The following is a 9,723-nucleotide window of genomic DNA, read 5'->3' on the forward strand; positions in this document are numbered from 1 at the left end:
CAAGGGCACAGAAGAGAAGAAGACAGGAATAAGCCTGTCCCTGTTCCCTGGGGCTTATTTCAAGGCAGCCTGTGGCAAAGAAGACACGTAGACCAAAGGACGGGAGGTCTCATGGCCTTGGCCAGCCACGGCGCACGCACAGAAACCACGTGCAGGGACGAGGCCTCCCCTGCACAGGACGTGAGGATTTCTGGAGCCGGAACAACTCATTTTTGGATGTAAATCAGTCCCTGTGGCTCAACAAGCAAAGAGTATTGACCGAGAGCAGAATGAGCATGTGCTAAGGGTCATGGGACCAACAGATTTGCTCAGGGACAAAAGACAAGCAGAACTAAAGCTTTGTGGAGCAGCGGAAGCCATGGTGTTACGAGGCACTAAGTCAGGTGGGATAGACAGCAAACCCGGAGGAGACAGATGCGAGAGGGATAAGGCAGAACATCAAGGATCGGTCGCATCTGGCCACTGGCAGGGAGCTGGGAAACAGCTCAGGATATTTGCAGACAAGCGTGGGCCAGGGTTTAAGGGAGTGCAGGTCGAGGAGAGAGACGAAGGAGGGCCCGGAAAATTAGGCAGAAAGTTGAGGCTTCGCAATGTGGCAAATGGCCACGGGTCTTTAGACGTGTGAGTCCACCTGTGCTGTGGGGAACAGATCGTCCTCTGACCGAGGGGCGCCCCTGCGAAAGCAAGTAACACTTCTGTCCCAGATCTCGGTGGGTTCCTCAATGCCTTCTAAGGTTTCCGTGGTAGTTAATCAGGCAACAAGCAGAGCTACGGGAGGAAGTTTGGGTTTTGGACTTGGAAAGTTTGAGATGCCTATTTAGACGTGCGTCTGAGTGGAGAGATAAGGTGGGCAGTGGGGTATAGTCTAGAGAAGAGGGAGATACAACCAAGGGCTCATGGGTGCACGGACAGTAGTTACATGGCACTTAGTGCATCAAGGGACCTGATCAGCCTGCCCTGCTCCAGTCCCACTGGTTAGCGGCCGACTGGAACCGGGAAGTATTCCTGTCCCCTTACTCAAAATCCGTCTCCAAGCACGGAGAAGCCCCAAGCCCATGGGTCATATTTTTGTCACTTGGATATCTTGCCAAAATGTCTCATTCAAATAATGAAAAGACCATATCAAAATTTGGCGTGCATCGGAAGTCATGTTCCAAGAAAAGCGTGTAACTTTGAACGCTTACCTTGGGCAAGAGGAGTGGCCAAAACATGGGCGATCTAAGTGGACGTCAGTAAGAAAGACAGATGACCCAACAGAAACATCGGGAAAAGTCTCCATCAGGCACTTGACAAAGGAGATCCCGAGATGACCGACGCACATACAAAGAGATGCCCACCCTCATTAGCCGCAGGAAAAAGGTAAATTATCACTACCATTAGACACGTGTATACACCTATCAGATGGCAAAAAGTAAAAGGCAAATCACACCCAACTGCGTGAACAACGCACACTGCTGTTAGGAGGGTAAGTCTGTGCAACCTTTTGGAAAACCGTTTAAAACCATCTACCAAAGCAACCATATATTTCCACCCCCCAAAATGCCACTTCTGGATATATACTCAACAGAAATGCCCACGGACATACACCAAAAACAGGCATTACGACGTCCATAGTGGCATTATTATGACAACCCTGAAACAGAAACAGCCCAAATGTCAACAGAAGGACGGACGAGTCTCTTGGGAGGCATTCATTCGACACATACAGCTCTGAAAAGGAGCCAGAACCACATGCAAAACACAGACATCTCCCAAAATCAGAGTGAACAGCAAAAGCCAGATGCAAAAGGGCACATGCTTCTGATTCTAACACACAAAACCAGACAAACGGAAAGACCGAGCGAAACTGTAGCTCCTACAGATGGGCGCTGCAGCACGGAGCTGCAGGTCTACAAGCTGTTTCCAGCCCACCAAGGTCAAGGAGATTGCACCGGGGTGTCACTAAATGCGTGGCTTAGTTCAGCTGCCTTTTTTTTTTTTTTTTTTTTTTTTTTTGGTAGAAAGACGTCCAGCTGAGGAGGCAGGGCCTTGACTTCAGGCTGACTTCAGCCAGCTCCACAACAGCCCGGCTGTGCATCTCCTAGGCTCACCGGGGTTCGCGTGTAGCCAAGCAGACAGCTCCCGGCTCAAGCTGCTGGGATTTCCCGAGGATTTGCTTTTCCTCCAAAAGGTGCAGCCACCGTGCAGGGCAGTTAATGCCCCCAAGCGGAGCATCCCGCAAACAGGGGGGGCAGGGAATGGGTAAATAAATGTCCCAGCTCTCATCCTCCAGGAGGACGATCACAGGGCTTCCCAGAGGCCCCAACGGGACTGAGCCCCAGTTGCCTACGTCGGTGACCTCCCCAGTCATTCACATCTTTGGTATTAGTTTTTCTCCCCCTCTCATCTCGTTCCTGCTTGCTGGGACCACCTCCCCAATAGACTACCGGCTTTGGGGGAACAAAAAATGACTCGTGTAGATGTTACAGCTACAGAAATAAGCCAGAAAGCAATGAACGCAGAAGTCAAAATGGGGGCGCCTGGGTGGCTCAGTTGGTAAGCGTCCGACTCTTGATTTCAGCACAGGTCATGATCTCACGGTCCGTGAGTTCAAGCCCTGTGTTGGGCTCTGTGCTGATAACAAGGAGCCTGCTTGGGATTCTCTCTCTCCCTCTCTCTCCCTCTCTCCTCCCTGCCTGTGTTCTCTCTCTCTCTCTCTCTCTCTCTCGCTCTCTCAAAATAAATAGATAAAAAAAATGTTGAAATGGTGATTATCTCTTGGCAGGAGTTCAGAGGAGAAGGGGGCAGTGACACAGAAGGCAGGAGAAGGATTTCTGGCAAAGAGCCTGCTCTAGACCTGCCTATGGTTACATGTGTGTGATAAATCACTGAGCTGTTCATTTTGTTTCATGCACTTTTCTGCATTAGATTTTATGATATAGAAGTTTACTAGTTCATGGGCATTCTTGAAATAAAAGGTTAAAATAATCTGAAATTTTGGGGGGCGCCTGGGTGGCTCAGTCGGTTGGGATTTCGACTTCGGCTCAGGTCATGATCTCATAGTCTGTGGGTTCGAGCCCCGCATAGGGCTCTGTGCTGATGGCTCGGAGCCTGGAACCTGCTTCACATTCTGTCTCCCTCTCTCTCGGCCCCTCTCCTGCTCACACTCTGTCTCTCTCTCTCAAAAAAAATAAACAAATAAAATAAAATAAATTAATTAATTAAATAATTTGAAATGTTTATGTTTTACATATATTCGTTGTAGATACAGTGGTTACATGTCAGAAATTTCTATTCAGCAGACTGTATTTAACTATTCAGGACTGTAATAAATTGGACAACTAGACAAAGTGATAAAACACAAAAACCACTGGAACTTAAAAAATCCCAGAGATGTACTATCCAGAAGTTTCTTCCCTCAAGAACCATCCAGAGGTCGGCTGGGACTTCTCGATGAATGCTGGGCTCACTCTTCTCTCAGGGAAACAGCAAATCAAAGCTGAGCCTGGCAGAGGAAGTTTCCCAGGCACCAGCAAGCGGCTGGAGGCTGGGGGTCCGGATCACTGGGCAGTCTCACCGGCGGGGCCTCGGGCTCCCAGGGTGGCCTCTTCCGCCAGGTTCCAGGAGCTGTCCCGGCAGCGCTGTGGATGGAGCCTATTAAAAATACACGTACCAAAATGCAGGATGCCAAATATTGCCTGGGACGTGTTTATATGTAAAAATTACGTTTATCTGAAATTCGAATTTAACCGGGCATCCTGCATTTGCCCTGTGTCCAGATGAGCCTCTGATCCCGGCTCACAGACAAGGAGTCCACAGCCACCCCGGTCCCACTGCCTTGCCGGGTCCAACACCCTCCACTCTAGCACTGCCTGGTATCCAGACCCCGGGTTCTTGCTCTGGTTGAGCTGGGCCTCCAACTATAATCCTGTAGTCCCATCGCTGCACTTTGGACGGTCCCACGGGCAGGGTCCGGTTCTACAGGCTCTACAAGGAGGGCATATGTTTACACATAAGAATTCATTTTCCTCCAGAAACAGTATAATCAAGTGCCCAAGCCAGCCAGTAACAATCTGGTTCTCTCCCCACACCTTTTTTTTTTCTTTCTTTTTTTGAGAGAGTGTTTGCCAGTGGGGGAGAGGGGCAGAAAGGAGAGGGAGAGAGAGAATCCCAGGCCGACTCTATGCCCAGCACGGAGCCTGACGCAGGGCTCGATCCCACCGTGGTGAGATCATGACCTCAGCCAAGAGTTGGATGCTCAACCGAGCCTCCCAGGAGCCCCCCCCACATCAATCTGTTTTAGCCCATAATATACCCTTGTGGACACAGGTTCAACAACACAACTTCAATCGATCCCGTTGTACGTAGCTCAAATGAAGACGTTTGCAAGCCTGTGTGTGGCCTTCTGCCAGTCGTTTGGGGACAGGACAACAAGGCATTGAGTTGTCCCGTACTCCTAGCGTTTGCTACGCCGTGTAATTAGAGGACCGTAATTTTGTGACTTTTTCTTTACGGAAACCTACGTGCTAGGTTCAAATGCAGAGTCTCGGGGTGGCTGCTGGTCCCCCAGCCAGAGGAGCTCCAGCAATTGGAATCGCGTGCGCACGTTCACGCACCGGTGTGCTTATCAGCGTGCACTGAGTGTGCCCGCACGCAAATTGTGTAGGCGTGTGTGCAGGCAAGTGTGTGCCTACATGTGTATGTGTGTGCGTGTGGGTGAGCGTAGGGCACGGCGGGTCAGTAGCAGCTTCCCTGAAGAGCGAAAACCGATATTGACCGGAGGACACGAATCCCAAGTTACGGACACAGAATTTAAGAGCAGACACCTTCCTCTCCAACGTTCCTGTAAGCACACACTTTCACGCATGTGTGCGAGCGCACGCACGCCCGAGGCTCTGAAACTACCTAGATCTTTTGAACTGGGAGCCAGAGAGAAGCTCTCCTGGCAAGCCGTTTGTGGGTGGGCAGGGGTGGGGTGGGGGGGTGGTCAGAGAGGATGGACGCCGCAGCCCTGGGGGACAGGGAAGGGGGAAGGAGCCGGGCTGGTTTTGTGGACTCCCTGCCTCCCGTCCCTGTGCCGGTGGAAGGCAGGTGCCCAACAAAACAGTCACTGGGAACCCACACGAATGCCCCTAACCAAGACTGCAAACTGCATCCGGGGCCCTTCTGTTGCGGCCGGAGGCACACGGTGGGCCTGGGATCACCCGGTCCGGGGTTCCAGTCCCTGCTCCCACCCTGACTGTGGCGAGGCCTTCTCAGGGAGCCTCGGGTTTCCGGATCAAAAAACCACACGGTGGCTACCATACCCGTTTCATAAAGGTAGGATGTGAGTAAAAGAGGTTTAAAGTACCCAAAAGCCTTAACGCAGGGCCCGGCACGAGATCTGGTGTGAAAAACGATGTTATTCACCAAAACCCGCGTGGCGGTGCGCTTTGCAGCAAAAACGCGTTCACAAAGTAAAAAGAACAATCCGGTCTTGGAACCGTGAATCCTTGCAGCGTCAGAAAATGCTGGAAAAGGACCATCTCTTCGTCCCTTTTGTGCCAGAAAAGCGCCGGATTTATACCGGGGTCCCCGTTCCGGGCGCTCCTGGCGGTGGCTGAGTCTCCAAGGTGGGGCTCTTCCACCGCCTGGTGGACCCCCCGGGCATGGCAGGTGAGCCGCGGGTCCCGCAGCCACCTGAGGTCGGCTCACCAGCCTCCTCTACTGGCTGAACGGTAGGGCTGCACAGTTGTTCACACCCCTGTCAGGAGGGCAGAGGAACCCGCGTTCACTGATTTATGTTACTGATGGGGGGGGGGGGGGCTTTTTCAAGAGCCGTCACCCACCGGTCGTGCGCCTTGGAGGGTTGGGAGTGACAGGCAGGCACGAACTTGGTCAGACCTGGTCTAACGTTGAATCCAGTGGGCTCGTTGGAACAGTCCCCTTTGGGTCTGACTTGGTTGGTCTTTTTAGGATACCGACAGCCTTGTCGGGTCCGTCCTAATCCCGAATCCCGTCTAGGATGCTGCTGGGGTAGGGGCGGGGCGCACGTGACCTCCTGGGCTGGTGGGCGGGGCTCGCGGCCACTGGCCCTCACCCCTGTGCACTCCAGGGACCCCGGATTTCCCTGGCAGTCCGGGGGGGGGGGGGGGGGGGGGGGGTCCTGCTTGGCAGTCCCCCCACTTCCTACCCCACCCCAGCCAGGCTGTGGCCACCACGTCGCTGTGGGGCAGCTCAGCCTAGAACAAGCTCCTCCCGGGACGGGGTAGGATCCAGGCTTTACCCTCGGGGTCCCCTAGACACAAGGCCTCCTGGCTCTGCCCAGGGACCAGGGGGTGGGCTTCTGCGCTTCCTCCAACCACCCCCCTCCCGCCCCCCTCTCCTGCCTCTCTGGCCTCCCGTCTTGACCTCCTGACAAGAGGGGGCTTCTCATCCACGCAAGGGGAGAAACACCACAGTTCAGTCTGGCCCTTGGAGGGGTAAGGAAGGAGGGTTCTAATCTTGGAAGGTTCTAACTTTGGAAGGTTAAAAATGGTCAAAGGGATCTTCTTAAAGTCTTTTCTCCCCTCCACAATGCCTAGATTCCAAGCCTTTTCGCTTGCCGCAAAATCCCTATTTTGAACCTCAGAAACGAGCCATCAACTTTCGTTCTCCTAGCGGCGCCGCCCTCCCCCTCCTCCCTTCTCTCTCCTCCCGCCTCCTCCCCTCTCCCCCACCCTCCTCCAGCTGATAAAAGGCCAGAAAAGCAGCTGCCTGCCAGCTTCCCCCCACACCCACTTCCTCCCCACCCCGGCAGGGGCCACGCATCCTGGCCTCCCGCGCTGGTGGGTGTGTCCCATCACTGACTGAGTGGCTGACAACGGCATGTGAATGGAATGTGGCCCTCTTGCAAGCCTGTCTCGGGCAGAGCCAAGATGGAAGGAGCCTGGGTCCCTGAATGACGGTGTGGACGTCCCCCACCCATCAGGAACACCCCTGTGGCCTTCACATGAGCCCCACCTAAGCGTCTGTCGGGCAAAGCCCCTGAGACGTTGAGGTTTGTCAGTCGCAGCTGTGAGCTTTCTGCTAATGAGAGAGCGGGTCATTTGGGTGTAAATGCAAGCTAGCAAAACACGGTGGTGTTTTTCCAAACCATTACTCCCACTTAGAGGGGGAAAAAAAGGTAGAGCCAGTTATGGTCCACGGCTGGTAGGCAGGTGACTCTCCAAGGACCCGTCTCTGAGCTCCAGACCCCCTACCTCTAGCGGCTTGGATGCCTCCCACTCATTCTGTCCCAAAGCCAACCCGCGACTCTCACCCCACCCGCCAACCTGCAGTTGGTCCAGAGGCTTGAGCCGGAAACTTCCCGGCACCTCCCTCCCTCCTTCCCGCACTCCCTCCCCTCAATCTATCAGTCTGCCCGTTGTTTTACCTCCCAAGTGCCCAACCAACCCACACCTCGGTCCCTCTGCCGTCAACCCCATCCTCTGCCACCTGGACCATTCTAGAACCTCCCCCCTGGTCTCCGGGTCCCCTCTGACCCACTTTCCAATCCGAGCTCTATGATCTTCGCAAAATATGAGCACGGTTGAGGCCATCCGCTTCCCTGCATCAAACACTTCTAAGCTTCTCCTTGTTCTTAACATATGACGGCAGCCCAGGGGGCCCGCAGGCTGGGCCCAGTCTGCCTCTCCAGCCCCCATCAACCCTGGCCTCTGCGTTCCAGCCCCGCCGGTTCCTTCAGTCACCATGCCCTCTCCTGTCACAAGAGCTCAGCACAGGCTGACCCCTCTGCCTGGAACACACTGCCCTCTTTACTCGGCTTTCACGTGCGTCCCAAGTGTCACTTGTCCTCAAGGAAGACCCGAGCCTCCCAATGAGGTCAAATTCTCCCTATTAAAAACTTTCATAGGGCCACATGCTTCCCCTTGTAGTATTTTCTGTGGTTATAATTTCACTACAGGCTGTGTAATTATTTGCTCTATCATTATTTGACTCAGCCTACCTCGCTTCTACCCCAGGCCCTTTGCACCCGCTCTTTCCTCTGCCTGGCATGACCTTCTCCCCAGATGCCAGCATTAATATCCCCTTTGCTTCCTCCTGGTCTCCCCTCAAATGTCACTTTCTAGGTAAGGACTCATGAACAACCTTATATAAAACCCCAGCGCTATCAATCATAGCCAAATTATGGAAAGAGCCCAAATGTCCATCAGCTGACGAGTGGATAAAGAAGATGTGGTATAAAGGGGCACCTGGGTGGCTTAGTCGGTTAAGCGTCTGACTTCGGCTCAGGTCATGATCTCACGGTTTGTGAGTTCGGGCCCTGCATCAGGTTCTGTGCTGAGAGCTCAGAGCCTGGAACCTGCTTCGGATTCTGGGTCCCCCTCTCTCGCTGCCCCTACCCCGCTCATGATCTGTCTCTCTTTGCCTCTCAAAAATAAACGTTAAAAATTTTTTTAAAAAAAGATGATATATATATATATTTTATATATATATATATTATATATATATATATATAATATATATATAGTGGAATACTACTCGGCGATGAAAAAAATGTTGCCACTTGCAACGATGTGGATGGAACTGGAGGGTATCATGCTAAGCAAAAAAAGTGAGTCACAGAAAGATATCATATATTTTCACTCATATGTGGAATTTGAGAAACTTAACGGAAGACCATGGAGGAAAGGAAAGGGGGGGGCGGGGGGAGACAGTTACAAACAGAGGGGGAGGCAAACCATAAGAGACTCTTTAAGGGGCGCCTGGGTGGCGCAGTCGGTTAAGCGTCCGACTTCAGCCAGGTCACGATCTCGCGGTCCGGGAGTTCGAGCCCCGCGTCGGGCTCTGGGCTGATGGCTCGGAGCCTGGAGCCTGTTTCCGATTCTGTGTCTCCCTCTCTCTCTGCCCCTCCCCCGTTCATGCTCTGTCTCTCTCTGTCCCAAAAATAAATAAACGTTGAAAAAAAAAATTTAAAAAAAAATAAAAATAAAAAAAAATAAAAAATAAAAAAAAAAGAGACTCTTTAATACAGAGAGCAAACTGAGGGTTGATGGGGGGGCGGGGTTTGGGGGGGGGAATTGGGGGAAGAGCACTGAGGAGGGTACTTGCTGGGATGAGCACTGGGTGTTGTATGTCAGCAGTGAGTCGGGAGAGTCTACTCCGAAGCCAGGAGCACACTGTATACCCTGCATGTTAGCTAACTTGACGGCCAATTATATTTAAAACTTAAAACAAAAGCAAACCGCAACAGGGCCCCCTCCCCAGCCCCCCAGTCCCCGCTCCTTCTCTGGGGAGCAACCATCTTCTGGCACATCACGGACGTGTGATATTTGTCTTGACTGATGTGGCTCTCCCTGTCTACGATGTTGCGCCACAGGGGCAGGAACTTTGGTCTGTTTTGGCCATTGCTATGACCCCAGTCCCTAGAACAGCGACGCGGAGAAGGCCCTGGTACAAGTTAAGGGCCTAGGGGAATGCAGTACAGAAGTTGTAGGCGGGACCGACTTACCCGTTCTGTGCAGTGGGCACAGTGCCTGGAGCACCCGGTGGTTTCAAGGATCAGCCAACATGAGTGTGTGTTTTATAAAATAATAATGAGTAACAGTAATGATAATAAAAAGGAGACCTCGTGGGCCTAGGAAGATATTGCAGCACATCGTGTTAACATCTCCGTCTTCCACCAACCCGTTCCTAAACTGAAATCGTACTCTCCCGCGTGGAGGGCCCGGGGCTTTCCGGGCGGCGGGAGGGGTGCGGGCCGAGGCGGGGCGGTGCCGCTTT

The 9,723-nt window shown here is 52.9% G+C and overlaps 1 long non-coding RNA gene across 1 annotated transcript; it reads right to left on the reverse strand.

The window, feature by feature from the left end:
* Window positions 1–3,196: 3,196 nt before the first annotated feature.
* LOC121018079 (uncharacterized) lies at window positions 3,197–9,708 on the reverse strand. The gene is made up of 2 exons (XR_005785019.1): window positions 9,452–9,708; window positions 3,197–3,620 (listed from the first exon to the last, which is right to left on the reverse strand). It is a non-coding gene; the product is annotated as an uncharacterized LOC121018079 (long non-coding RNA).
* Window positions 9,709–9,723: the final 15 nt, after the last annotated feature.

The sequence above is a fragment of the Herpailurus yagouaroundi genome, unplaced genomic scaffold (genome assembly GCF_014898765.1).
Source record: "Herpailurus yagouaroundi ecotype Mexico unplaced genomic scaffold, PumYag 77, whole genome shotgun sequence".
Taxonomy (NCBI): Eukaryota; Metazoa; Chordata; class Mammalia; order Carnivora; family Felidae; genus Herpailurus; species Herpailurus yagouaroundi.